The sequence below is a fragment of the Neofelis nebulosa genome, chromosome 17 (genome assembly GCF_028018385.1).
Source record: "Neofelis nebulosa isolate mNeoNeb1 chromosome 17, mNeoNeb1.pri, whole genome shotgun sequence".
NCBI classification, from domain to species: Eukaryota; Metazoa; Chordata; class Mammalia; order Carnivora; family Felidae; genus Neofelis; species Neofelis nebulosa.
This window is the reverse complement of record NC_080798.1, coordinates 41,224,116-41,251,674: the sequence shown is the minus strand read 5'-3', so window position 1 is coordinate 41,251,674 and position 27,559 is coordinate 41,224,116. Positions and strand designations below refer to the sequence as shown.

The window sequence follows — 27,559 nt, the reverse complement described above, 5'->3', positions numbered from 1 at the left end:
GTAAAATATATAGCTATTTGAAATCAATAAGGTTTGTTTCAGAATATATTCAGACTGCACTTTTTGAGTGGTAATCATCTCTTTATGGTTTGGAGAATAAAAAAGTATATTCAGGTTCCCTTTGGGGTGTTTTGAGTTTTGGTACTGACAATTAACATCCTACTCTGAAAGGTAATCAAAGGAGCCCAGCATTTGGATAGGCTCTGTTGCATTGCAGTCAACAGCAGATAACTCCCTCCCTGCCTCGTGTGAGAGTCAGTCTGTCATTACCATTACAGGGAATGGCTCATCCTTGGAATACCATTACATTTTTATACCAATTCTCAGAATATGTGGTTTAATGGGTCAATTTAAATATTTAAGAGAAATATTGAAATATTGAATATAGAAAGATATAGGCAGTATTATCCAATATTAAATATATTCAATATATATAAATTATAAATATGTCCATTTTAATGTATAAAAGCAAATCACTTGAGAGATGAGGCTAGTAAGAAAATACCATACAAAACAATGTGGCAAGGATTTAGTGAGTGATGATTCTCTTCCGGGCACTTCCATTCCATAAAATGCTGGAGACACAAAGATGAATAAAGTAGGACACCTGTCCTAATGGAGGTCATGGGACATCAGGGAGCCAGGCAAGTGAAGAAACAATCATTAAAGGAAAAAAAATCACAGAGAAAAGAATGACAAATTACACTGCCAACTTTTGTACATCAAAAATAAATCATTAACAAAAATATGGCTAAAGAGCAAGTCTGGGAGACACTCAGAACAAATACGACCTAAAGAAGTATTTTAATATTTGAATAAAGAGCTCTTGTAAATGGGTGAGAAAAACACCATCACCCATGAAGAGTTCAACTGTGTTACTGTTCAAAGAAAGAAATTCAAGCAACAGTGCCTTTATGCCTTTAAAAAAAATCTGTGGGTGCAGGGATTTTTACCATTATGGGACAGGGAGAGTATAATGGACATTCCAATATAATGTTGGTAGGCTGTGTTAATTAAATTATCTTTACTGGAATTAATCTGCAATATGTACATGGAGGTTTAAAATTTCACTTCTTGGGCGCCTGGGTGGCGCAGTCGGTTAAGCGTCCGACTTCAGCCAGGTCACGATCTCGCGGTCTGTGAGTTCGAGCCCCGCGTCAGGCTCTGGGCTGATGGCTCAGAGTCTGGAGCCTGTTTCCGATTCTGTGTCTCCCTCTCTCTCTGCCCCTCCCCTGTTCATGCTCTGTCTCTCTCTGTCCCAAAAATAAATAAAAAACGTTGAAAAAAAAATTTAAATTTCACTTCTTTCGGCCCAGCAATTTTGCTTCTAAGCATCCGTTCTAAGAGAATAAGTGGGTATGTGGACAAAGATTAATGTACAATTAAGTTTGCCACATTAGGGGCGCCTGGGTGGCGCAGTCGGTTAAGCGTCCGACTTCAGCCAGGTCACGATCTCGCGGTCCGTGAGTTTGAGCCCCGCATCAGGCTCTGGGCTGATGGCTCGGAGCCTGGAGCCTGTTTCCGATTCTGTGTCTCCCTCTCTCTGCACCTCCCCTGTTCATGCTCTGTCTCTCTCTGTCCCAAAAATTAAAAAAAAAAAAAAAAAAGTTTGCCACATTGTTACTTATAATAGGACTTTTTAAAACTACCAAGTAACCCAGTAGTAGGGGGTTGGATGGTTATATACTTTGTTGTACATCCTGACAGGCCATTTTGCTATCCTTAGAAGCAGAATTCCCAAAGAATGTTGAGTAGTGGCCAAGTCAGATGTAATAGAAGAAAGATCTCAACTGTGCAAAAAGGAGAAAAATAGTGGAAGGAAATGCTTATGCTCTCATTTATATACTTTGTTTCCCCACATTTTGACACTGAGTATGCATTGTACATAATCAGGAAAATATCGATAAATAAAACCTAAGAATTGTATGGATAATCATAATGAAATGTGAAGTCAGATTTATAAAAGCAAAGAGAGGTTTCCAGGAGATTGATCAATTAATTTCACTTGATGAGTCAGGCAGAGAAAGCTGGAAATAAGAGATAGATTTTAAGGACTGAAATAAAATCTGCCTCGAGGATAAGGGAAAGAAGGTCATTCCATTTTGTGTTGCGCAAATGACAGAAGCATAAACATACCTGGCATGTGGAAGGAATGAAATTGATCTGGTGTGACTGGACCATGCACTCTGCAGGGCAGAAGGCTCAGTTGAATCAAGAAAGGTGAGAGACTCCAGGCTGTGAAAGGCTTTCCATTTTCAGGCCACGCTAAGGAGTTTAAGCATCAAAACCTAATCAGAATCTGGGAGACTCACAGCTGAGTGCTGACTGGAAAACACAGACACATACATACACAAGGGCACACACACAGGGTGAGATGAATTTCACTACAAGTAGCAAAGTAAAAACATAAATATATACACAAATGTGTATACTCAGAAAACATCTTGGGGGAAAATTAATGTTTTTCTCTATGATAAAATTCAAAGAAAACCATGGTAGGAAAAAAATAACATACTTTAAGTGATACTATTTTTTTTTTCCTATGGCTTACTCTTTCTTGTCTTTCAAGATTCCTTATCCTTAAATAAATCTGTTGGAGAGGTTTTCTGGCCAACTATCCTATAGCAGCTGTTCCTTCCTATTTGTTATCTATTAGTAATCACTAATTAGATTATAAGCTTCATGCAGACAGCGAGATTTATTGTATAAGCCACCGTATCCCCAGCACCTGATATACATTTACAGTTCATGCTTATTAATAGTTGCTGCCTGGGGGCACCTGTGTGGCTCAGTCTGTTAAGCATCTGACACTTGATTTCAGCTCAGGTTATGATCTCATGATCAAGCCCCTCGTCCAGCTCATCTCAGAGTATGGAGCCTGTTTGGAATTCTCTCTCTCTCCCTGTGTCTCTGCCCTTTCCCCACTTGTTCTTGCTCTATCAAAATAAATACACTTAAAAATAAATAGTTGCTGCTTGAATAAATTTCACAATGTCCCTGCACATGGAAGGCTTTGTCAAAATTCATGAAGTTGATGACTGTGTCTGGAGCCTCACATGACTGGAGCACTCCTAGTCTGTAGGAATAAGTGCAGGAACTGGGCTGATGTCACTTTTCACTTACAAGCTGATGTTCCTTTTGAAATCATTGTTAGGCTTGGGGACAAAGAACAGCCAGTTAATACATTGCTTGAAGTCAGGTAGTCAGCAGCTCTGGGTTCTAGGTTAGCCTCTGCCACAAATTCCCCCAATAGTGTTAGTTCGTTTCATTCCCTAAGTTTTCTCCCCTGTGCTCTGAGGAGCTGAACTCAGGCTGAGTTACTGATCCCAGGATCCCCACCGCAGGAACCTCTATTTCTTACCTGCCTTGACTGCAAAGTTCAGCAGAAAGCAGTACCTGATAAATGCTTGGTGATTTATTGATTGAAACATCTATTAGATTAGAATTATTTATATTTTGAGATCGATAACACCATCATAAAAAGTTTCTGGAAAAAAATATATATCAGTTTCTCCCAGCATGATGGGAGAGTTTTTTCAACTGTGTTTTAATAGGGCAATCTGTGGTTTTCTTTGGGGACTCTCTATGCCTTTGTTAGGGTAATGGCATAACACAAAGTAGGGTCTTCACTGAGGCTAATACTGAAGATATTCTATCGCTACTGATACATTAAATGTGCCAGCTGCCACCAGGAATACTAATGCATCACATGTCTCAAGCATTGGACAGAGGTTTTGAGCTCAATAAATGCATGCATGTTTACTCACTAGTAGAGATCTGCGAACTGTTTTTCTACACATGAAGATAGCAGAGTGAGAGCAAGAAACTATGTAGTCTTGCAGACAAACACCATCACAGACTTAGCTCTCTGACACTATCAGCGTCAGGGAGAGTTGTTTGACTTTTATACATTGTCAGAATATGTATAGGAAAGAAGTGTCCAGAAGTATGAATGCCATAATTTGCTTTCAGTCATAATGCATCTCCTGGGGGTGGGGAAGGGATTGCTAGAGCAAGTGATTATAGCCTGAGAATCAGAGGATCAACATAATTGCCACCTTCTGCTTCAGAAACATTCAAACTAAACAACTTTGTGTTTCCAGATCTGTGAATGAAGCCAACGTGGGTGTTAAGCACACAGAGAACGTACAGATGCATTTCTGGCTAACGTAAATTGAAGTGAAGGTGTCTGAGAAGAGTCTGCTTTATCCTTGATAGGCAGAAGTAAGATGCTGCAAAATCTTCAGGATGAACAGAATAGCAAACTCTATGATGTTAAAGCTGTTTTATATATCCCATCAAATATTTGTGAAACTTGATATGGCTGAGTTCTGTAGCTGTGTAATGCCTTAATATTTAATTTAAAGGGATTTCCTCCGTTAAGCATATTGTGTTGATTGTGAAGCCTGTATAGTTCCTTTGAAGGTACTTTATAATTCACTTTTTCCTTGTCTTGACTACACGAAACATGTTAGGAGACGATGTGTGTGGGATGGAACAGTTGCTAATTTTATTTTTCCCTTTTTCTTTTCTCAATTACCATTGTGTTTTTGCCATTAGAGTACCACTTGTATAATTGGACCAGGCAGTTTCCTCATTTCTATTATTAAGTATTCTCTTTACATTAAATTTTCACTTTTGTGCCTGAATAATAAACCTTTTTTTTTCCTGAAGCCAAGGAAGGAGGATACAAACATGCAACGAGTTTCATTTTATCCATGTGTAATCACCACTAAAAGATGCTTATACCCATTTTCTCCTCCGAAAAGAAAAACTGATATTTAGAGAGATTAAGTGATTTTCAGGTGTTCAGATGTTGGGATGGTAAGAGTCGGAAGTCATACCTGCTGGTGTGTTTACTTCTTAGTGACCTTTGCGTGGAGTGTTTGCTTAGGAACCAAAGCCTACGGGATTTTTTTTGCACTTGCACATAATGCAGTGCAGTGAAAAGTGTACAGAATGTGCAGTCAGGCAGGTATGGATTCCATTTATGTCCCTGATAACTCTCTGGATGCCTGTTGCTGGGTTGCTTAGGCTCTTGAATCTCAGTTGCCCCTTGAAAAAAAAAGGGGTGCAGCAGAACTCTTTCCGAGTGTCTGTGGCATTAGAAATACCACACACTCCCAGGATGGGCTCGATCAGCGAGAGCTGTTCTTGTCTCCATCTTTTTCTCCACCTCTCCTCCTTTTTTTCAGGCTGTGAGCCATTGATGGAGGTTATTGATGGCTTCTCCAGGTGAGGAAGCAGCTCAGCGAGCCTCAGAGAGGGAGGGTTTTCTTTTTTGGTCTGTCAGCATCACCCTGTGAATGAGAAAAGAAAAAGCGAAGACAGCCATGCCTCTCAAGCTAGGATGCAGGAACTGGAAGAGGGGTTTGTAGGAGATAAATCAAAGAAAATTGTCTAGAATTGGTACAAACGAAATTTGAGCTTAACAAGTGCTGGAGTGGTGAGGCAGGATTTGTGCTCCTTTTGCTGAAACACAATTACTGTACTTCACAGGGGGAGGCAGCTTGTTGGCAGACTCTCAGAGGCACGGGTGCACTAATCTCATTCTTCCTGGGACCCTAGACTCCTAGCCCTTCCCAAAGGCAGAGCGCTAGGCAGTCCCAGTCAATGCCATTTCTTTCTTAACCCACCTCCTTCCCCAAAAATAATAGGTACTGTGTGTTGAGCCCCACCTATAAACCAGGTGTGGGGTACACTAGGCACTTGATTGCACCAAGGGGATATTACACATAAGGGTACCTTCATGGGACTTCTTATTAATGTCCAATTTCCTAGGTGCGTTTTTTGGACTTTGGGAAATGTACCTATTACTCACGTATCCTATGTACATATGTGTGAGTTATCTCACAACAATAATATAACCTTCCTTAGTGACCTTCTTTAAACCAGTCTTAATGATAGCCCCGGGAATATGACCTCATCATCTCCATGTTATAGATGAGACCATTTATGCAGAGAGGTTAAACAACTGCCCGAGGTCACACCGCTAATCCATTCAATGCCATGTCTGTTACACTGGCTTTGCAGCCGCAGCAGCAACTGTCCAGACACAGTATCCTGGGAGCACCAGGCTGTGTCCATTTCATCAAGACAGATAAATCTTCAGGGATGTATTACTTGTTAGAGGTAGATTCTCCTGAAATACTCTTTTGCCATACTGTGAAAGGCAGTGATTCAAAGATCCTTGCCAAGGGATCATCATAAATCCTGTTTAGACAGAGAAATCCCTAAAGGAAGAAGGGTTCTTTGCAGTGGCCCACAGCCTGGAGCAGGAGTGTCCAGAAGAGGAAAATTTGCAACAATGCTTGAATGGGAGCCAAGGGGCTTGTTTACATGCACAGTGACACAGATGTCCCACAAGTAGGATTTGATGAAGAGTGCCCCCTCGCCCCACATGGAGAGTGGGGGAAGGGTTTTCTGACAGTGTTGTCTAAGAGGCCACAGTCACGTGTGGATTCCTGTGATCCTCTGCCTGAGTGGCTGTTTCTCTTTCAGAGATAAGCAAGTCTGTCTGCTGTTCTATCCCTACCACAGTGAAAATTAGAGTTCTGGCTGATAGCTGTTTCCTTCAGACCTCTGCCCCTTCCCTCTAGTCACGCTGGCAGAGCAGTCTGGCAATGCACACCCCCACATGGTGGGGAGGTGAGCAGATTACCAGCCACACAAGCTAGGATCCACCATGTGGAAGACACAGGGCTCTGGGCTGGAGGCTGTGGGATGCGGGGGAGGCAAGCAGGGGAGACAGAGGGAGAGAGAGAATGTGTGTGTGTGTGTGTGTGTGTGTGTGTGTGTCTACAGGGATGCTCAATTGCTTTCTCAAGGATACCCCCAGGTACATATTTTAATAAAAATATTAACCGTTTCTTCCACCTAAGGATGGAAGATGATTGACTAATTCCCTAATAAGTTTTGCATTACTCTATACAATAATTAGGAAAGGTTTCTAAAGAAAAGATACTATTTGGAACACACATATGCATTCTGAGAAAGACTTGGACTTGGCAATAGAAGAGAAAAATTACAAACAAGGGTATATCTGCAGGAGCTTCTTATTAATGGTCAACTTCTTGGGTGCTTTTTTTTTGGACTTTGGGAAAAGTCATTTTTCATGTATCTTACATTTGTATGCATGAATTGTCTCAGAGCAATAATCCTGTAAGGTAGATACCATTGGCATCACATTCCAGATAGAGAAACCAACGTTCAGAGAGATTAAGTCACTTGCCTGAGGTAGCACAGCTAGTAAGTGATGGGACCTTCATCTGACCTTCGTCTTTAAAGTCCAGAGCTCTGTGTTCTTATTTGTCCCGTAGAGTTTTTTGTTTGTTTTCTGTGTTTTCTTTTTTAGTTTATTTATTTATTCTTTGAGAGAGCAGGAGAGGGGCAGAAGGAGAGGGGGAGAGAATCCCAAGCAGGCTTCCCACTGTCAGCACAGAGCACGATGCGGGGTCGAACTCACAAACCGCGAGATCATGACCTGAGCTGAAGTCAAGAGTTAGACACGTAACCCGCTGAGCCACCCAGGCACCCTGTCCCTTGAAGTTTTAATGAAGGGGGGGTGAAAGATGGCTGATTCAGGTATACTGAACTGGTGGTGTTTTATTACTCACAACTTGTTCCTTTTAGAGCCTGCGTGGTTTTGCAGTGCTAACCAATGCACAGCTCCATCCCCTGTGACAGTCCTGCCCCTGCTTTCACAACCAGGCAGAGGAACAAGGGAAATAGAGAGTTAAATGAACTCTCCCAAAGGGCAGTCACTGGGAGTCAATGGGTATTTGCTCTATTGTATTTGTTTGATTTAGAACAAAACAAAACAACAAATGTTCCCTGCCTCTGGGTCCAAGGATTTAGCTGCAGATTTAACAACAGCAGTTCCCATGAATAATGAAAGAGCTTCCAAGTTGTCTGCAAACAACCAGGACATCAAAGAGACACGAAAATGAAACTCAGGTGTTTACTTCCCCTTGCCGGTGTCCCAACCTCAGCAGCATCTTGGCCATCACCTGGGCACTTACTGGATATGCAGAACCTCAGTCCCCTGTCTCAGACTTTCTGGAGCAGAATCCGCATTTTAATAAGATCCCCAGGTGACCTAACAGTGGGAGAGGACTCTCCCAGGAAAGAATGCTAGGAAAGAGGAAGACTTACCTCCAGGGCTGGAATGAAGTGAGTGAGTCCCTCACTCCAGGTCCATAATTTAAGAGTGCCAAAAAGAGGCAGCGATCAACGTGAGCAATATTTAATGTGATATCTTCAAAATGCTTCTTAAAGTGTTTTTTTAAAGGTACCTGGAGACCTCCTTTCTGGTTCCTTGTGGGAGAGGCACGATAAACTACTAGAGGGGGTCTGGGAGCTTTGGTTTCCGTTTTCTTTAAGTGTTCTAACTTTTCAGCAAGTGAAATTGCATGGAGTTTTTTCCATTTTGATCTGCATACCTCAATTTATATCATTAGCTTTTGCACAACTGTGATTATACACAACGAATGTTGCATCATAACCTGAACATTTAAGCTCCAAGTTCAGTTCGGCTGCCAAACATAGATCATGCTAATGAGGATGCTAATGATCGAGGCAGGTAGCATTTATCGAGGGCTTGCTAGATGCTAAGTGCATTACATGCAGTAACTTACTCACTTTTTACAAGAACCCTATGAGGGAGATAGTGTTTTAATCTCCATTTTAGTGATGAAGAGATGGAGGTCCCGTCTGAGGGTAGAAGGAGGTAAAATTCCTATGTAGGCAAACTTGCTTCCAGACTCTACCCTCGTTACTTCTTCACGAATGTAGAGTAGAACAGTGTGAAATGAATTTATATGATATTCAAGGTTCTAAGCCAAATGTATGCACGTGGTTTTTTTTTCTTCAGTATTAGGTTGCCAAGGTTTTTATTCTGAAAATCTGCCCCTTTTATACATTTTTTATGTTAAAATGTTTTTTAAAATAATGAATGAGAGTCATACGTGATGGTAGTTGCCTTTTAGAAATATCTGTAAAATTTTGGCTGCCATTTTCTTTTTAAGTGGGCCAGGAGGGGAGGGGAGAAGAGGCTCTTAGTTCTAGGGAAGGCAGATAACTCAGGATTCCCCCTGCTGTGCTGGGGGCACTAGTGAGCCCAGGTGGGGGATCTTGGCCCCACCCAGTCCCTCTCTGTGCTTCTGCTCTGCCTCTGGGGCTTGTGTCTGTGCAGGACTCATTAGCAGTGGGTGTGTGTCTCATCACAGTGGCTCATTCATGGGGCTCCCAGCCGCGCCAGGGAGCGGGCCGCCTCTCTGGCTGTCCTAGGAGGCCGCTGCTCCAGGCTGTCCAGAACAAAGCTGGGCTGCACCCTCTCACGGCCCTGTAGCGTCCAGTGCCCTCACAGGAGATGCCCTAAGATCAGAGAAGAAAGGAATCCTTTGGAAATGGCACTGTCACCCTGGATCCTGCCTCTCAAAGAAGATTCTAGGTGGTCAACAGCTGCTCGGTGACCTTCGTGGCGGTGGAGTGGGTAGGCACAGGGTTTAACAAGCCCGGCCTCTCCATCTGCCAGCCTGAGTGCAGGTGCCAGTGACACCGCCCAGCCCGGACGAGGGAAGGGAACAGTGACACAGAGGTCCCGGCAAAGGGCACTGGCTGGCGTGGAGACACCACTTTAGGAAGGCAATGCTGTTTTATTTATGTCTTGCCCCATGCTGTAGCGCTCTGTCTTCCATCACGCGTTCGCTGTGACTACATTTCCTCTCAGGTCCATCTCCATCTGATTCAGGCTTTGTTTTTAAGTCCAGCTTTGTCGCTGCTGCCAGAACCATGCCTCAGTGGCTTGGCATGAACCGTTGATCCTATCTTAGGAGTTTCCAAAAGTTTGTTCTGGTCTCTCTGAGAGAAGTGGCATGGACTGGGCCCCACTGCCAGATTGTAGAGTCTGGGGACACGTGCTTGGGGCACTATTTCCATCTTCCGTCTTTGTCTGGTCTCCTTCTCATTAAATCTTCTAGGTCTGTGGAGTTGACTATCAATTGGTGCCTGACCTAGTTACAGAGAGCCACTACATTACCCTGTGCTCATCATAATAAATGGATTATAACAGTTTGTTCCTATGATTCAAAGTGGACTCTGTTATTTTAGACTCATTTCTCCCTCCTGGGACTATGTGTGTGCATGTGAATGCACTTACGTGTGTGTGTGTGTGTGTGTGTGTGTGTGTGTGTGTGTGTGTATGTGTTGTGCAGCTGCGCAAATGAAGGCTGACATTTTCCGTTGCTATGTTGAGACTTTGCTTTTGGACCACAGACCTGTGGCTTTGCATGGAATAGTTAATGGGCTTCCTGGTTTCCCTGAATTGATCCCCTTTCATTGTCTATTTGGAGCACTTTCCCTGGAGCACGGATTCTCACGTTTTCTGCTCTTGGTGTCAGCTCTGTTTGTCTCTCTTCTGCCAAAGGGCACCACGGAGTTACTCAAAGGACCTTTGGAACTGTTTGTTCAGTGAATGAAGAGCTCATTTGGGGTAGTTTCTGGGACAGCACATGCTTCCAACTGGTTCCTGCTGCAGCATTGCTGGGCCATGACTCAGGCATCTGGCTTTTGCCTCTGCTGATCTCAGAAGCCACATGGGAGGCTGACTTTGTTGGTGTGTCCCAGAGTCCGTGACCTTTTCATCATTGTACCTTGCATTTTGAAAGATACTCCCCCTAAACAAACTGTATTTATAAAGTAATAACCAATCTGTGTTCTCACTTTTAATTAATCATATGTACATAATTGCCAATCAGAGCTTCTAATCAGTATGAGTTCATCAGTGTTAACATTTATTTATTTTATGAAGCACCTTCTATGTGACTGACCTATGCCAGGTGCTGGAAACAGAAAAGTGAACAAGATTCAATCTAGACAAGGGCTTCCAGTATATCCTATTTTTGTTAAGTTATCATTTTAATTTGGGTAAATGTATTGAGCACCTTCTGTGTGTCTGGGGCGGAACTGAATGTCTCACATATATTATCTTCACTAACCTGTGAGTTAGGTCCCACAGCCACTTTTCAAGCAAGGAAATTGATCCTCATAGAGTTGAGTCATTTGCTCCAAGACATACATTTAATTACAAAGCAGAGGCAGGATTTGAACGAAGGATTGTCAAACCCTAAAACCTTCCCATGGAGGTTATAGTTAACAACTCCTTGCTTGTTTCTTTCTCTCTCCTTCTGGACAGGTGTTTGGTTTTGTGGGAAGGAGGGGGCCCTATGTTCTTTCCAGGCTGTCTGGCTTCTGGCTTAGTTTCTTTCCCCCCAGTTTTACTGAGATATAATTGACATGTAACATAATGACTTGATGTACGTGTATTTTTTTTTAATGATCACCACCATCAATGAACATCAATCACCTCCCATACTTATACATTTTTTCTCTTGTGATGAGTATCTCTTTTAAGATTTACTCCCTTAGCACCTTTCAGATATACACTATATTATTGCTTGAAGTCTCTGTTCATAGCTTAGTTTGAAGTATATAAAAACACTGAGTACAAATGGAGCTTTGAGCTTTCTTGAGACATTGAGGTTACTCATTTCCTGATTATTTAAAAAAAAATTAAATATTTATTTTTGAGAGAGAGAGAGAGAGAGAGAGAGAGAGAGAGAGAGAGAGAGCATGAAAGGGAGGGGCAGAGAGAGAGGGAGACACAGAACCCGAAGCAGGCTTCAGGCTCTGAGCTGTCAGCACAGAGCCTGACACAGGGCTCATGAACCATGAGATCATGACCTGAGCCAAAGTCGGATACTCAACAGACTGAGCCATGTAGGCACCCCGTTCCTGATTGTTTTGATAGGGAAACTGAGGCTCTGAGTGTCTAAGGGGTTTGCCTGTGGTCTCAGTGTAAGATCTGGGCCTGAACTCAGCACCCCCGAGGTGCAGGCTAGTTGTGTCATTTACAGCCCATTACCTTGTTACTGGCTAATTTCTTCTGGATAAGGTGGTGAATCTCAAGAGACCATCTGTGTAACTCTAGACTAGAGGTAAGAGTAGCCAAAATTAGATTATGAGGCAAGCTCATTAAGGGTAAGGGTCTAGTGTTGCTCATCACTGTGTCTCCAACCCCAGCACAGCCTCGGGTACACTGCAGGTGGTCAGTGGGTATGCCATGGATGAGTGAACTGGAAAAAATGAAGGGGGCCTCTAGGGATGGTCATCTCATGTTACCTGTTTGGTTGTTCCTGACCTCCCTTCTTGGATTCTCCCATACCAGAGAATATTTTAGGATCAAATTGATGTTATCAATATTTCATCTGGCACTTCAATGATTCAGTCATTTAGTATCGTGAACTATTTTCCTGTTTCTATTTTGGAATAAATTAGCTGGTTCTTTAGGCATCTTGAAGCAGAGTAGTCTTTTTTGTATTTTCTTTTTTGTTTTGTTTTGGGTTTTTGTTTTGCTTTGTTTTGTTTTGTTTCTGGTTGTAAAGGAAAGTGATGGAGGCACTCCATCACCAGACTGCGGGTTCACTTTGGTTGTGGCCGGCTCAGGGATTTACCCTGCAAAATAGACACCTGCTGTTGCATGAGAATTTATCACATTGAAAATTTGTGTCCAGGACAGATTATATATATGTATGTGTGTGTGTGTGTATATATATGTGTGTGTATATATATATATATATATATATATATATATATTTTTTTTTTTTTTTTTTTAAATAATGAGGAAGAATAAAGGGGAAATATCACCCAACCATGGTTCATTGACTCTGACTCATTCCTTACTTTTCTCCTCCCTTCCAGTAGTTAACTTAGGAACATTTTTACATTGTTGTAATTGGAGTAAAGATTTTCCTTCATAATGAACTATGTTGAATTGGTCCGACATATTTTTCTACATTGCTTTACAATTCACATAATTGTGACTTTGGGAAGGAACTGCTGTTCCATGCAGGGCATGTAGTGTGTTACTTAAACATTTTCCCGTTACAACAAGGCGATTTCGACTTTACATCAATAGAAAGTTATTATTCTTACTGGGGATCTGGGTGAAATAGAGTGGGATTATAAGAGATTGGCAATACCTAGAGGCCCTTGTTCTCAAGTCAGTTATTCCATATGAGTCACTTTGTTACAGCTCCAACGCCCTATTTCTCTGATGAAAAAACAACACTTGAAACATGCATGTAGAGAAACCTAGAATTAGTCAGTACCATAATTTTTTGGTTAGTTTTCTATTTTTTGGAATTTTTTATAGTTTATTTTTTGAGAGAGAGACAGAGAGAGAGAGAGAGAGAGAGAGAGAATAAGTAGGGGAGGAACACACACACACACACACACACACACACACACACACACAGAATCCCAAGCAGGTTCCATGCTATCAGTGTAGAGCCTGATACGGGGCTTGAACTCACTAACCGTGCGATCATGACCTGAGCTGAAACCAAGAGTCAGGCACTTGACTGACTGAGCCATCCAGGTGCCCCACTATTCTTTGGAATTTAAATAATTAAGACGACTTATGAAGCAAGCATCTTTCCTAATTTGCGAGAAGCATTTTCCTCATTTCTGAAACTGGGAGGCGATTAACCGGAAGGCAGAACAACAAAGGAGATAAAATTGTGACCACTCAGGAAAGCAAACCTGGTCTTAGCAGCTTCTTTAGGAAAAAAAAACCAACAGGAAAGGCAGAAAACTGTTGAAGTAAATCTGTGTGTTCCCTTGCAGGTCAAACCTGTTAGGATTAGTCCTTTAATGAGGTCACTGTGTTTTAGGGGATGCATCTACAGAAAGGTTCTGGTAATGAGCCGACTTGGAAGAGGAGGTTGAGAGAGCTTTCATTAACTCTGCTTGCATCATAATTTGGCAAGGTCACGGAGAGAATCTTCTTTAGGACACTAAAAATAGACAATCTCCTAGATCCAACTGTGCTGTCATCTCTCCTTGTCTGCTTTTTAGTCACATCTTATTTGGGTAGCTCTCTTCATTCTCCTCACCCACCTGCCTCCTTTGCAACTCTGAGTTTGCTTCAGATCCGCTGCCGGACCCCGAGTGCTGGGATGATGGTGAAGGCAGGTGGTTTCAGTACCTTGTGCTCACCTGACTGCTTTCCCTTGCACTTCTATCCATCTTCCTTCCTTCCTTTTCTTCCTTCCTTCCTTCCTTCCTTCCTTCCTTCCTTCCTTCCCTGCCTCCTTCCTTCCTTCCCTCCCTCCTTCCTTCCTTCCCTCCCTCCCTCCTTCCTTCCTTCCTTTTCCCTCCCTCCCTTCTTTTTCACCTTAACATGATCCCCAATTCTACACATTTATCTCTGCAAAGAGACTGGCATGTAGAGATGCTCTATATGCAACATCTGAATAAGTGAGAGGAGGAACGAATGAATGAATGAATGAATGAACTGTCAGATCTCCAAGAAAGTGGTGTTCTACTGAGAGATCAGTGGGGCTGGGAAGACCTCTGCCACCCTTGAAGGCATAGCCCACTACTGTTTTATATCCTCCTCTTTGCACACAACCCCCACCCCCTCATATGTAATATCTTCACTTAACCTATGTGTTCTGTTGCTGTCTAGTTGTCTGTCTGTACTTGTACACATCTGTCCATATCTTAACATGCACATCTGATATTCAGAATGAAGTTCTATAAAAATTCAAAGGAGCCATTTAGCTCCTAGATTCATTATTTCTATTTTTTCCCTCTTGATACCATGGATTTCATCCAGATAAAATCCGACCCCAACCCCTAATATATAGAAAGTGGTTAAAACATAGCCATGGATTAAATAGAAAAAAGCAGGAAAAGGCAGTGATCTCACAACCTCCCCATACCACCCACACCTACCACAGCCCCTGTAGTAGCCTTTGGGGGTACCCAGAAATACCCAGTCTTAGGATTTGTGAAGTCCCTCCAATGTAAGTTCTGGTCTCTGTTTCTGGCCGGCAGCCAATGCAGATGATTATGCTACACTAGGTGGTGACATGGACGACAGGGTTTCTGCTTTTTACCAGTTTATAGGGATAGGGAGTGGCAAGCAAATGGTTGCCAGAGTGATTTCCTAGAACAACAAGGTATCTGAGGACTTGAGGCCTGAATGGCTGATGGAGACTATACGCTGGAGATGTTGCCTCATCCTGTCAAACACTGAGCATCAGCTCTGAGCTAGGCACGCATGTGCCAATCGGGAGGGATCCTAAGAAAAAGTCATGATCCAGTCTGTTTTCTTAACCTGTTTAAGTTTGCTGTGTCCTTCGTCACTAATTGTTTACTGTTTATTTTTCTGCTCGCTTTCTAACTCTACCACTGGAAGAAAGGTCTGCAAGAGTAGCAGCCCTGTCTGCCTGGTACTCTAGTATCTTGGCCAGGATCTGGCACCTCAGGAGACGTTGGTTTACAGAATGAATGGTTGGTAAAGATGATGCCATAGTGAGTTGAGTGTGTGTGTGTGTGTGTGTGTGTGTGTGTGAAGCTGAAAAGGGAAGATGGGTTATCAGGAGGAAGCAACTTAGCCAGGGCCTTAAAGGACAGGAACGTTTATGAAGAAGAAGAAGAATGTACTTTCTTTTTTTTTTTAATGTTTATACTTTTGAGAGAGAGAGAAAGAGACAGAGCATGAGTGGGTGAGGGGCAGAGAGAGAGGGAGACACAGAATCCGAAGCAGGTTCCAGGCTCCGAGCTGTCAGCAGAGGGCCCGACGCGGGGCTCAAACTCACGAACTGTGGGTTCATGACCTATGCTATAGTCGGACGTTTAACCGACTAAGCCACCCAGGTGCCCCAAAGAATATGCTTTCTATGCAAAGGCTAAAGTAGGGAAGAGTGGGGCAATGTGGTTAAGTTTAATAAAAACAGTCATTTCTGGGAAGGAGCTGCCCCAGGTGAGGCTGAAGGCCAGCTGGCTCCCTAACGAAGGGCCTGCCCTTGGGGAAAAGCAGGTGATGATGAGGCAATGAAGTCAGAATGTAGTCTGGGGGGCCTGGGTTTGCACCCCCACAAACTGGGTGACTGGGGTACCTTACCCATCCTCTGTGTCTCAGATTCCTCCACTTGCAAATAGAGGCGATGGATGTAACAGTTTGAGCACAGGACCTAGAACAAAGCAAGGTTTGGTTATTGCTAAAAGCAGAGGATGCCAGACCAAGGAGCCCTTCAGTGCTTTGAAACCAGGAGCAGGCCAAGCAGATGCGTGGTTTAGAGTAAGCAGCGAGTAGCATGTGGGGGATGGGCCAGCTCACAAGTGCTCCTGGGAGGCAGATGCTGCCTGCAACCTCCCTGCCTCCTTTCCTCACCTGCTGGAGACTCTGAGCACCCCCCCGGCCCCCCACCAGCCCCTTGCTGGGGCTGCTATAATCTGGCAAGTATTCTAGTCCTATTATGTTCACACTAAGGATGTTGCTCAATGCCGAAGGCAGGGTCGTCTGGCTGCGAGCAGTGGGATAAGTAACCCTGTGGCATCGTCTCTGGGATGGCTGTGATGGAACTGAAGACCAGCTTTAACTTCATGGGCTCGGAACTCCTGTGCCTGGTTGCGTGTCCTTGTCCCTTTGTGTGCCGCAGCCCCGATGGGGATATGACTTCTCTGCCTGAGCTTTGCATATGAGCCTTCATTCAGACTGCTGTTTCGTGCTATTTCTCCTTTTCTCACTTTTGTCATGTAAAGGAGCACTAGATGTTTCTGCACCTCATACATCCTTGCAGGCGGCCTTAAACCTCCTGTGGAATAAAACCAGGTATTTGTAAATGCGTGCCATGAATGATAGGGAGACGTACAAGGTGGATTCTGTGCCCTTTGTGTTTTCAACCTAGTTTCTTCTCCATGAAGACCTAGATTCCTGGAGAGCTACAAGACTCTGCTCCTGCCTCACTGCAGACCGTCACCAGGTCTGCACTGACCTTCGTCACTTCATTTAAATTTCATTCCTGACCTTGGAAGAGGACCACAGTCGTTCCTCACGGGCCCCTGCTGCACCTGACCCAGCACGTGGTATTGATGAGGATGCTGCAGAGAGACGTGGGCCCATGCAGGAGTCTCCTCTTCACCCGTTTCCTCCTCGGAGCCTCGGTGTCTCCATGTGTGAAGTCATCATCGCCTACCCCCCACGTCAGTCATTCATGCTTATCTTCAAAATATGCTGTTACTTAATATTCTCTTTTGAACTCATTCTGTTTTTCTTAAATATTTTTGAAGCAAATTATATTATGGGGCACCTGGGGGGCTCAGTGGGTTAAACGTCCGACTTTGGCTCATGTCATGATCTCACGGTTCATGGGTTCAAGCCCTGTGTCAGGCTCTCTGCTGACAGCTCAGAGCCTGGAGCCTGCTTTGGATTCTGTGTTTTCCTCTCTCTCTGACCCTCCCCTACTCATGCTCTGTCTTTCAGTCAAAAATAAGTAAACATGAAAAATTTTTTAAAATTATATCACTACCATTGATCATAAACCAGTATCTCTTGTGATAAATAGAAAGTATCCCCCAAATAGATATAATTAAAACAAACAACATAATCTATTCTGACCCTGAGACTACCTTCTCTAAAAAGAAAGATGTGTTCAGGAATTATTACAAATGGAGACTTTCTCTTTGTTAAGATCTGGATTGAAAGAGAATTGAAAGGTACTTTTCTACATCTGACTCATTGTCACTTAATGCCAAAAATAATAATAGTAATTTATGGGACTCCTATTGTGTCAGGCATTGCACTAATTTCTTTATATAGAGTCTTTGTAGCAGAAAACTGATAAATTTTTGATCATGATGATGCTGACTAATGATATTTAGTGAACAGTAAATTTGTGCCAGAAACAATAGGGTAATGTGTGTGCATTCTTTCATTTGTCAAAGAATGTCCATTTTATAGGTAAAGAAGAAGAGTCCTAACTTATGGAACTGGTGAACAGTAGAACCCCAAATAGGAACAGGCCTGCCAGACCTGAATTCCATCCCCCAGCAGGGACTGTGCTGCCTGCCATCTGTCTAGCTCTCTTGCTTCACTCTTCTGTTTGCTGGCTGACATACCACTTGGTTCAGTCCCTGGACAGGGTCCTCTGGCTTTCTCCAAGGTGACCAGACCATCTTGTCAGGGACTATGAAACCTAGTTGTGTCTACTTATCACCACCACTATAGCTAAAGGAGACCTCCCCCCACCCCCGCCACCCAATGTCCTCATGGTCTTCTATGCATGAAGTGTCCTTATAAAGATTGTCTTTATAATGGCAGCAGGTTGAGCCTGTGAAAGACCATTAGAGAGGGAATGGGTCCTAGAGATCCGCCTAGCTCAGTGTTCCCCCAGGTATGGTCCAAGCTCTTCTGGAGGGTGGCTGGGTACTTTCAGCCAGGGAACTGATTATTCCAATTACAGAATTCCAGAGACTCAGGACAGGAAAGAAACGTATTGACCACCCCAGTACCCAATGTCAAAATTTATCTTATAAGTTGCTGGATAAGGAATGTGGTTTAAATATTTCCAGAGATGAGCAACCGACAAGTGAATAGTATGTTTGTGTGCATGTGTATATGTGTGTGTGTATAACTTTACACACTTAAAGTATCAGACAGCTGCAGATATCAAAACCAAGAAGGCATAAAGAAAACCTATTTCAAAATCAAGCCTGGTTTTCTTAGATGACATCATAGGATAGACATTTAATAAGTGGACATTGTAATGGAAGATGTCACAGAGCTATTGTTTGAGTTCTAATAGGACGTTTGCCTGTCACTTTGACACCATTGATCCAAGCCCAATCTAGGAAGATGACCCAACTGTACACAGCTTGTGATAATGATATTTTTGTCTTTATTCTCAGTTCTTATCAATGAAAGCAGTTAAAACAGACTTTATTTGTAATCATTTGAGTATTTAAAAACAGATGAAGGGGCACCTAAGTGGCTCAATCAGTTAAGCATCCAACTCTTGGTATCGGCTCAAGTCATGATCTCTTGGTTCCTAGGTCCTAACCTGCTGTCAGCGTGGAGTCTGCTTGGGATTCTCTCTCTCTTTCTCTCTCTCTCTGCCTCTCCCCTTCTCTCTCTCTCTCTCTCTCTTTCAAAAATAAATAAACTTTTAAAAACATAAATAAAAAATAATGAAGACAAAATAAATAGAACTTTGAGGGTATGTGTGTATGTGTGAATCTGGGTGGTCCTGGGAGGATAGCCTGAATAAAGCTTTCTATGGGGATATTAGATTCTTGATATTGTCATGTGAGCTTTCCCTAGATCTTCAAGAATGTCAAAATTTGTGCATACAAGTGAAGAATATAATTCCACCAATAAAGTGCAGCAAACTATAACTGAAACATTTCACTGGCCCGCTTCCCCTGCTGACCCTGAATGAATCCTGTGTACTTAACGAGGTGTGATGAGCATGCAGAGTCCCCGCTAGACTCACTCGCTGGGCTGGCTCGTGTCAGCCCCTCTGTGGCCAAATTCACACTTGTGCCTGAAGAAACTTAGAAGTCACCATCCACTGTGGGCCTTCAGAGGTACTTGCACCTCAGTGTTGGGGACTCAGTTCTTTATTTACTAGCTTAATTGTTCCAAAGCTATTTGGAAGCATTTAGTTTGTGACTTTGTCCAATGGATATACAATCGGCGAGAAAACACACATGCTTTTGCCTTTGTGATGCTTATGAACAATATGAATTTGTATAGTTTGTATCTTCAGAATCAGTATCCAGGAAGAGGTATATGACAAAATGGCACTTTTCCTTAACTTAATTAATTTTACATTGCAAAAGGATAGTCCCACTTAATTTTGAGAAACCTTGTTTGGTTTCTTTCCAAGCATAATGGCCCCAAGAGAGAATGCACTCCTATGATATCATAAATCAGTCACATTGCTACAGAGAGTGCAGCTAGCTTTTCTTACTTTGAGAGGTAATAGCAGACTCTGAGTATTACCAGCACGCAGCAAAAAACTCTGCTGTGTGTGTGTGTGTGTGTGTGTGTGTGTATACTTCTTTGGCTTTATGAACATGGCATTTTGCAAGTAAGTTGATTTCTTGGTTGTATGAACGTTCCCCAGATTTGATAAACTGTTAAATATAAAGTCTCAGGTCTTGCGTTATATGCTGTTCGTCACTTCTTCGGAGGTACCTCATCAGCAGCTTCTCTCTCTCTCTCTCTCTCTCTCTCTCTCTCTCTTTTTCTTTCTCTCTAGATAGTTCAGTAGTCTGGTAAAGTGGTTGAGTCACTGGTCACTTAAAAAAATCATTGGACTACTTCCCTAAATTAGTGCCCTGATTTATGTCTGCAGAAATGTTGAGTATGGCTGTTGGATGAATCGCTTGGGTTCAGACTCCCTGTGTCCAAATCCTGGCTTCACTGCTTTGTAGCTCTGTGAATGACAGCAACTTTATTCCATCTTTCTTAGCCTCAATTTCCTAGTTATTAAATAAAGAAAATGATAGCATCTGATGTATAAGATTGTTATAACATTACATCATGTATTATGTGAAAGTACTTAGCATGGGACCTAGCACATTACAAACTCTCAATTAATGTTTTCTTTGCCTGTTTGGATTAAGTTGTGTCTACATAACACGTGGCTCCTGGGAGTACAGAAGAGATGATATAGTTCGCATCAGGTGTACATGTCTATAACCATGCCCTTAAATCCTCAAAGATGATTAAATGCTTCACTTGGCATCTGAAGTATTTGGGAAATATGGATCACATTTTTCAAACTCAGTTCTTACACAAACACACAGATTTACCGTCAGTCAGTCAGGAGGTACCTATTGGTTACCCAGTCTTGTTAATAGCCAATTGTTTGCAAAAAGATAGCCTATTTTTAACTATAGATTTTAACTATTTTAGAAAATGAACCAAAACAGTTCAACATTGCTTTTATCAAGGCTGTGTAATTTGGGCCAAGTGAAGACATGTGACAGTCCTTAAAAATTTTTGCAAATTATACCTGTACTTTGACATCAGGTGGATAAAAAGGATACATTTTTATGTTTAAAAAATTTTTTAAATACAGTTTTATGGTTGTTGTCCGTTTAATACCATTCATCTATTTCTCCAATAAGCGAGGCTCTGTTAAGGGTTAGCCGTGTACTGACCCAGGCCAGACAAACTGACTATGAGTTGTAGCTTCTGTCTTCCAGAAGCTCAGAGTTTCCTTGGATGCAACATCGGAAGGGGCAGACAGACATAATAAAAGAGCTCTTCCTGGCAGAGAAATCTAGAGGAACAGAGGTGCACAGCAGGCCTTACTTACCTGGGCAGGACAGGAGGACCTGAGGCTGGGGGCAGACTGGGAAGAGGCACATAAGCTCTATCAACCAGGGTGGCCACCTCCCAACCTGATAGGGAAACATTTAGAGTTTTAACATTGTCAGATTTTTCTTTTATGCAAAAATGTAAAAAAGATCATTGTCCTCTAGTAAATGCTTCCATCAAGAAAGGAGTTTCTGTTTTGCTGTGTGCTGCTTTACTGTCAAATGCTGAGATGTTTGTTCATTCACAACACCGAGACAAGTAGGCAAAATAAAACAAACTGCAGAAGGAGGCGTTAGTGTTGTTCTGGGAGTTTGTGACTGTATGTGCCCTGACTGCTTTGTTACCCCAGTGATTCTTTCTAAAACTTTACCAGTGCACCGTATGGACATCCCTGAAACCATCCTGTAAGGGAAGGATGTATGGACATCCCTGAAACCTTCCTGAAGCTGGGTTTGCTTGCCACCTCTCCGTCTCCCTAAAAGGTTAAAATATAAAGTGGCTGGCATTCTAGGGCAAAAATAAAATATACTCTTTTTATTTTCCTTCTATTGTAAGTGTTCCTCTCAGGTTCAATAACAGTATATGAACAGACTCCATGTATATTTGCGACTTTTACGGTGGATGTGCTTAGATTTTCCCCTTATTCTGACATTTCATTCCTTTTTTATTCAATAGAGAAATCATTATGGCATAGTGGGAAGGCAAAGCCTTAGGAGCAAGGGAAATCTGGGTTGGAATTCTTATTCTACTACTATTAATTAGCTATGTTATGTTGGCTAAGTCAATTTAACACTCTGAGGTTAAATTCCTTCTCTTTTAGGAGGTAGCAACCGAATAAAACCAGCCCCCTGCAGTGCTGTTGGCAAGATTAGTTAAAAGAAAAATGCACGTGGAAGCACCGAGGCAGTGTAGATCAGGGGTATGTAGTAGGTGGCAAATAAAACTGGAGCTGCCAGGATCACAATTGTTGATATGTTGACAGAGAGAAATCAAAACGACATCATTTGGGCAAGACATGGGGATAAAATGTAGAGTAGCAGGAGGCTTGCTCATATGCTAGATGACTGTTTGTTTATTCATTTCCCAACGATATTACAAAGGCTGTGAATATTTATTTAGTTCTGCTCCCAATAGTCCTTCTAATAGGGAATTATTTGGGTACAACGAAAGACATTTGTAAATGCGGCTGATAAGACTGGCATTGGACAAGGAGTGTTTTGTTGGACACAAGAATTCTATTGTCCCCGGCTTCAGTTGTCAAGTGCCCGGAGAACCCAGAATTTATGGTGCAAGCACAATGGTCCTTTCAGGGCCCAGCGAAAGAGCTGTGAGATCCTGCTCCCCGGCTTTTCAGGGCTTCTAATCTTTTTATCGGGCCCGGACAATGCCGGATTCAGCCGCTGCCTGAGCCTCCTGACTGTCCATTGGCCACCAGGTATTGTGCGGTAATTACCATGGTGACAATGGACTCTCTCCTCGGCCGTCCATCGGCGCTTTGGAAAACGGTGAAGGTTGTCACTTTGTATTAGGTGCCTCTAAAGGCATGGCTTACTTAGAAAAACTGCTAAAGGGAAATAAAGAAAATCGTGTTAAGAGTTTGATTTAAAGGGCCACTGTGTCAAATCCATTTGGAGCCCAGGACCTCTTTATGGATGTTTTCTTGTAATTACGGTCAGACATTGGGCGTCATCCCTGTCCAGGCGGTGAGGGGCCGGCCTTGGAGGTTTTGCAGGAAGGCGTGAGCTGTGGGCAGCTGGCAGCCCTTAACATTGGGTGAGAGCAGAAGTCTAAGCTGAGGCGGGGAACTTGGAGGGATCCCGGAACTTCTTTGAGACTCCCTTTCCTCAGCTGCAAAAGAATGGTGTGGGAAGCGCTTGCAGATTAATGTTAAGTATATGTTTTATACGATGCATGCAAAATACGTGGATATTACTTGTCTATAGACGCTTATACATCTACCAGAGAGCTTTATGAATAGCAAATCTACGATAAAAGGCAAAACTACTTTTTACATCGTGCACAATGGAAAAAGCACAATCTATATCTTTTCATAATCACAGGTACTGATTATTGAGTGCCTATCCTGGGTGAGGTAATACAATTATTATCACTATTCTTAATGTAATCCTACAAAATAGTTATTATCCCCATTTTATACTGAAAAAACTGAAGCTTAGAGAGGTCTTGTTTTCTTGAAGTCAGACTAGCTTGGAAAAGGTAAAGCCTGGATTTTTTTTTTTTTTTCAGAGAGAGAGATAGAGAATGAGCACACATGTCAGCAGGGAAGGGGCAGAAAGAGAGGGAGACAGAGAATCCCCAGCAGGCTCCACGCCATCAGTGCAGAGCCAGATGCAGGGCTCGATCCTACGAACCATGAGATCATGACCTGAGGCAAAATCAAGAGTCAGCCGCTCAACCGACTGAGCCACCCAGGCACCCCAAAGCATGGATACATTAAATTGAATGTATCCTCACTGCTTCCCCCCATTTTTAAAAAAAAATTCAGAATCTATAAACCTTTCTTACAAAATATGTTTCACCATATGGTTTTGGAACTTTGGCAATAATTTCTTTACAGGAAAGAAAAACTCAGTGATGATTATTAACTGGGTTTATTCATCTTTTCAACAATGTCAGGAACATGTGACACCTATAAAAGGAAGAAACCCCTGCTCACAGGGTGCCCAGAGTCCGCTGCCTGTGTGCTGCCCGGACAGAACAAGAAAAAGACACAGCAGAATCCGCAAAACCACTTGATCTTTCCATTAAAGCAAAAAAGCATATGGCCTTTGCTTGACTTCTTGGCCAAAAACAAACAAACAAACAAACAAAAAACTGGCAGTTTCAGAAACCTGATATTTCATTTGTTTATTTAATAGTAACATATTTAATCATAGTTTGTCTCAGCTCCCTACCAAGATACCTGAAATCCCTTGTACTGTTACACCAAAAAGTAGTTTTCTGGGCTGACATACCAGAGGTACAGACATGATTTACCCCAGAAAGAAGGTCTCATTGTGCGTTCTTAAATCTGGCAGGAAAGGAGTGGGTTGTTGGTGATCCAGTCCAGCTACCCTGTATCCTTGCTCTAAGCACTTGGGCACTTCCTGCTTAGCCTCAGTTTCTTCATCTGTAAAATGGAGCTGTCACTGTCTCCTTGCGCTCCCTTGCTCCCTTCAGTAACAACTCTTTCCCCTTTCACCCGTCACCCCCTGTGCCATACCTGCATCAGCACTGCATACATAGTGGCCAGGGACCCTGAAGCATGTGTTGATGGAGTTAGTGGGATGCGGACTATTTTAATTCACATATGGTTTCAGCTCTTACCCTCCCCCGACCACAGCACCACATATTGTTGTTTTTGTTGTCCTTGTAGTGTTAACAATGATCCTGGCCCCTGTCTGGGCTGCCTGCGTCCGCATTCTTGTGGAGGATCCATACATGTAGATCTGTCAGTCAAAGCGTGTGATTTGGGGCAGAGATCCTCAGAGAGAGACAGCAGTATGACCCGTGGGTCAAAAGAAAGCCTATGGACTTGTGTGTACTGAGCCTTCTAAACACTCAGAGCTCAGCAAGAGAAATCTGCCACAATCATATCCCCATCCTTCCCTGGCTTTTCTCCTTGCTTTTTGTACGCTCACTAAGGGTCTTCTCCATCCTGCTTGACACTCTTGGCTTCAGTGTTCTTTTTCCTGATTTCTCCATCTCTCTGCAGTAATCTATGGCATGTTGCATCTCTGCCCCTAGAGGCTCAGTGCTGCGGGACCTCTGCGCGCAGCACTGGACAGAGCTGGAAGCAGGCGGTGACTCTGTCCTGGGAGAGGGCCCATAACAGCACACAGTGCTTGAGAAAGGAAGGGGAGTCACTTGGAGAGTAGGTAGGGATGGGTGCCACAGTGCTGGGTTGGATTTCCCTGGCTCAGAAGGGAACGCATGATTCCAAGTCCTGGGGAATCATGAGATGCGGCGGGGAGGAGGGAAAATGAAAATTCCAAGCAGGAACAGCAGCGCAGAAAGAGAAGATTGGGGAGCATACACACATGGCCCTCTCACACCGAATTGAGTCTGCTGAAAGCACAAAAACAGCTAGGATTTCTTCTGTCATTGTTTTCTTTTCTAAGAAGCATGGTGCAGTTGTATACCAACATTTCCCACACAACCTACATCTCCTCTTTCTTGAATGTTTGCAGGGATTGGAATTCATAGACATTTCACCCGGCTATTTTTGTTTTCCTTCCAAAGCTCTTAATTGTCTGTGCAGGTTTTTGGTGAAAGGAGTTTTATAGGGAATAGCTTGCAGAGAGGTAAACAGTATGAGGCAAAGGGGGAGTTCAATTCGTTTTTATAGATTTGAGAAGTAAACTTTGAGAAGCACACTGGCAACAGATGCGGCTGCATGATTCGCTGACTGCATACTGGGGCAGGCAAACAGACGGACCATAGGCTATCATGTCTGCCCTGTGGGGTTCTGGTCCCACCTTGGGTGTTATTGGCTGCACACCTTGGGCAAAGAGTCTAATCCTTTGAGTGGTCGGGTGAGATACCCAGATGGGCTCATGACAGCCAGAGTGGTGATATGTATTTAAAGAGAATACATTGGTGAGGCTTGTGGCAGATGTCTGTTCCATTTATGGTGTACTAGTTATCCATTGCTGAGTAACATACTGTCCCCAATTTAGCGACTTATAACAATTCACTATTACCTTTTATAGTTGAGTTTAGTGAAGTCATCTGGGTGGTTTTTACTTGGGGTCTCTCATGCTGTGTAGTCAGATGGCTGGAGTCACATGAAAGTTTGACTGAGTTGGAAGTCCAAGATGGCATCTTTGTCCACCATCTGGCACCTCAGCTTGGATGCTTAGAATAGCTAGGTATGGCTGGGCATCTCTCTCTCTATCCATGCAGCTTCTCCACATGGCTAGCTAGTGCTTCCTCCCAGCATGCAGGTCTAGAGTATTCAGACTTCTGACATGACAACTGACTTCTCCCAGATGAAGCTTCCAAGAGCACAAGATAGGCTACAAGATTTCTTATGACTCATCGTCTGAAAGTGTAGAGTGTCACTTTGCTCTGTCTCATGGGTGACTCAAGGACAGCTCAGATTCACATAGAAGGGGCACTGGGACATGAATATTTGCGGGTAGGGTTCCTTTGGGAGGGGGACATTTTTGGATACTAGCTCAACATGCAAGGTGATTGCAAAGTAGGGTCCTTCATCAGTTATGGGTTGTGTGCACTGTCCATGCGGCTTTTTCTCTATGACCGGACACCATGTCCATCTGGGAATAATCCCAGTGCTACCTTGTCCTCGAAATCCTGGGAGTAGCACACAGTAGGACAATTTTATTATTCTTGCTACAGTCACCGAATCAAGATGCTATGGACACACAAGAAGGGTTTTTGACTGTTGTCGTTGCTGCTGCTGCTGCTGTTGCTGCTGTTGTTGTTGTTGTTTAGCAGAAGGGATAATGTGTGAGGAGCTGTTGGATGGAACCAACAGGAAAAGTGGATTCGGAAGCAGAAAGGAAGCATAATAAAGAAAGTCAACTAAGAACCTGTTTCAGTTCTTAACGCAGACCAGGTTAATCCTAGAAGGTAGAAGCCCTAGAGGTGAAGGACGTTCAAGAAATCCTCTCTGTCATTGTGTTAAAGCTATGCCAGCCGCCACCTTCCTTGGTTCAGTGCCTCAGTTTTCGAACACGACAGCTGTTCAGACACTCTGTATTCGTCTCTTCATTCACTGAACAGATATACAGTGAGCAGCTGCTCTGGGCTAGGAAATGTGTTAGACACTTTGGGAGATATGAAGATGAATCAGACCAGAATTTGGGCAGAACACAGCCCCCACACAGAAATCCAGAGTATGCTGTAGTGCGGGAGGGGGTGGAGAGGAATGTAATCTTGATAAAGAATTGCAGCTCTGTCTTCTCAGCTCCGCTGGTGTAGGGATGACATCTCCTATCACTGCTGCCACCACCGTCACTCTTTTGCCCTTGAGACTGTCATTCTGTAAGGATCTGGCAGCAGCACAATAGTGCTTCTCCCTCGCGGAGGGAAGGTACCTACTTTGGACTCAGACACAATGTGGGTTGTCTCAGAAACTGGCTCCAAGACTTCATATCCCCCTACAGGTTTGCTGGAGCAAATGTATGTGACGTATGGAGTGTGTTGTAAGAAGTTGGATGAATGGCTCCCTTTATCTTTTTGTCCAAGTACAAATGCACACACAGTCACACCGTCTTTTGATACCTTTAAACCCATGGTAGGTTTTTCCCATTTCCTACACAACTGTGATCATTTGTTTACATCTCTCCACACCTGGGCTGTTTTCCTCCAAGAAAAGTCTATCTATGCAACTGTGTATCCCCAGTGTCGAGT

General features: G+C 43.1%; 1 protein-coding gene across 2 annotated transcripts in view; it reads left to right on the top strand.

The window, feature by feature from the left end:
- The window catches only part of CDH11 (cadherin 11), a 152,949-nt gene that overhangs the window by 35,791 nt on the left and 89,599 nt on the right, over window positions 1–27,559 (top strand). The window lies entirely within an intron of this gene.